Genomic DNA, 3,332 nt, shown 5'->3' with positions numbered 1-3,332 from the left:
ATTGTCGGATACCAAGACTGGTACCACTGTTGGAGGGCTAATATGCTGCTATGCTAATATGATGGAAGAGTAATATGCTGGTAGGCTAATATGCTGATAGGTTAATATGCTGGTAGGCTAATATGCTGGTCGGCTGCTATGACAGAAGGGAAACATGTCTCACACAGAGAGACAAAGTATTTTTGCCATTCTGACGTCAGGCCATTTATTACCTCATTACCTGATCTAACTCAATTTGAACAGATTAAATTAGACCAGCTCTGACCTCCTGAGGAACTCGAGCACAGCCTTGTGTCATGTGACATGCTAACCTCCCTTCCTCTCCCCCCCCCCCCTCCCTCTCCCTCCCTCCCTCTCCCTCCCGGCTCCAGGAGTTTATATCGGGACATCCTGTTCCTCTCTCTGGTGGCGCTGGGGAAAGACAACATTGATATCGGTATGTTCCCTTTTCGTCTCCCGCCGCCTCACTCTCTCACTCTGTCACACTGTTATACTCTGCTATTATTACACCCTGCTATTTCTACTCCTACTCTCCCCCTCTCCCCTCCCTCCCTCCTTCTCCCTCAGACGCCTTTGATCGGGAATACAAGATGGCATACGACCGCCTCCCGCCCAACCTGGTGAAGCTGACCCATAACTGTGACCGGCCCCCCAGCACGGGGGTCATGGAGTGTCGCCGGACGTTCGGAGAGCCCTACCTTTAAAGAAAAGATATATATATACAGTATATATATATATATATATATATATATATATATATGTTTTAAAGAAAGAACCCTTCCATGTCCCCCTTAAGATGAGCTCAGGAACAAACCGACAGAATACTGTGAACGCAGAGGCCCACGTCGGTGTGTCGGGGGTCTGTGACGCGTCGGGGGTCTGGGACGCGTCGTCTCGGGTACGGAGAAAGGCCCCAGCGAGCGATGGAAGGCGAGAGTAGGGTGGCGGCGTGTCGCCCATTGACACCAAAAAGAGGAGCTTTGTGCGTTTCATCTCAGCAGTGGTCCGACAGAGCGATGTAGCGCGACCTTTGAGCGGCTTGATGTCTTTTCTTTCGGAATATCGTGTTAAAGGATGGGTACTGTATATACACGCTACACACCTGTAGGATTTAAAACGACGAAAATGTAACGTTTATATTGTATAGTCCAAAAAAATATATACTGATGGCGTTAGCAATATTTTACCGAACTTGAATTCTATTTATACAAAGTACGCTTTATTTATTGTTAGAGTCTGTGTTGGCAGGCGTCTCGCTTTCGGGCGTGGCCGTGGGCTCGTGGAGATGAGTTTAGGGTCGGAGCAGCACGGCATGCTGGGAAATGCTTTCGGACACGGTACACACCTTGGCTCGCTGAGGGCAAGCCACAAACATCTCAGTATCTGTCAATGCTGGCAGAGATGATGGACTGTTAACCACAGCCTGTCCAGACCCAACCACGACTATGTTACAGTGCTGTGTTCTTATAGGAGAGTTTAATAGGATAAGGGTCGATGTTTAAAACCACTTGGAATGTTTTTAATCTGCCTTCAGTGTTAGACGCATATGTCGATAGCGGTCCCCCACAGCGGCTACGGTACAACTACCTTTTTAATCCTAATCCTTTAAAAGTTGTTTACAAAAACTTTATTTAAATCATGTAGTCTCATACTATGCACATGTATGTTTTTATTTTTTTTTATTTTTTTTTTATTTTATATGATTTGCTTTAGGGTCACCAGTGGAATAACTCGCTGTTTTTTGCAGCCGTCAAAAATGTCAGTATTATCGTTGGTTGTCGTGCTTATATTATGTTTTTTGTCTGCGATGAAAAGAGAAGGGATCTCAGCTTTGATGGTCTGGATGTCAGCGAGAAGGCCTGAGCACACAAACCTAGTATATTTAGCCGCGTTACTGAGTACAGTGCAGATTGTCCATTCAATTCAATTCAATACAAGAAGTTGAAATGACGTGTGATTTGATTATTATGCACAATGAAGTTGCTGCTGCAGTCTGCTGCACAAATACAAGCAAAAGTCGCTGCTAGACAATTGAATCACAAGATGAGCTTCTCTATACAAGGACAAGAACAAGATTAGTCTTTTGATCAAATGTTTTGATTCGCTAGTCCATGCTATATAATATTTTTGTATTAAATTGAAACAGCCCTAAAGCATTGAGCAAAACAAACATTATAATTCTTCTAATCACGTTACGATCGCGATCAGAGAGTAACATATCAGATGTGTGCCTTGCTGGCAGGGATTCTGCTCCCATACCTCAGACAGACAAAGAAGCTGTTAAAGAGGTACAACTATCACATGGTGTAGATGAAGTCACTTTAAGATGACATCAATGGTAATGGCGAGCGATTCTATAACCACGAAATGGCTCTCGTTCAGGAGGGGCCCCCTGTGTGTGATAACGCCCCCCCTACTCCCCTTAACTCTGTTTAGGGAGATGGATGGATGGCTTGATGCACAAAGGAGGAGTTTAAAGCTGCTGTTGGAATTTGAGAATTGCAAAGAGACAGATGAGAGAAAAATTAGGAAAATAAATGCCCCCCCTTCCTTCAGGCACCTGTGTTGGAGCGACTGTTAATGCAATGCTGTTTGCGTGCCTGTGATTGACAGGCAAGATTGATTGTCCGAACCAATCGGGGATGAGAGGCTGTGATTGGTCTGAAAGGATCCGTGATAGTGTATCAAACAGAGTAAGGCACGCCGTCAGCCACAAAAGATATTCTCAAAGAGCATTTCATTCATTCAACGCTGACGGATTGCGCTGGCATTTGTAATGAACGATACAAACACTAAGCTCTCAACTCTCACCTACAGCACCTTTTAAGAACACTTTACCAAAGGGAAACGTTAAGTGAAAGGTTATGACGTCTGGGAAAAGCAACAGGTTTTGCTGAAACGGGTGAAACATTGCAGTCTTATGGTTCTGCTGGCACTTGATCGGTTTGCTTCTGCTTTGTATTTCCTTCCATTCTATATTTGCTATCTGGCCATCACTAACCACTAACTCTTCTGCGACACCATCAGCAGTGATATTTGCCCTTGCGTTCAAATGGATGGTTTGAAATGAGACGTATAGCCCAACCCCTACGCCAGCAGAAACTCTGGGAAACTGATTGTGTTCTTTTGACCAAAGCTGGAAAATGTTATACGATGTATTAGGTATAAATATATCTATTTTTTAAAAGCTTTATATATGCTGATGTTGCATGTTTGTGTAGATATGCATTTACATTATCTGCATTTTTATTACACTACAAAATGTGTAAATAGTCTATATATAATAATATAGACTATTTGCTTACCAATATTTGTACGTCATATTTTTACCA

Source organism: Micromesistius poutassou (assembly GCF_964030765.1).
Source record: "Micromesistius poutassou genome assembly, chromosome: 12".
Classification (NCBI taxonomy): domain Eukaryota; kingdom Metazoa; phylum Chordata; class Actinopteri; order Gadiformes; family Gadidae; genus Micromesistius; species Micromesistius poutassou.
Note: the sequence above shows the minus strand (reverse complement) of the source record.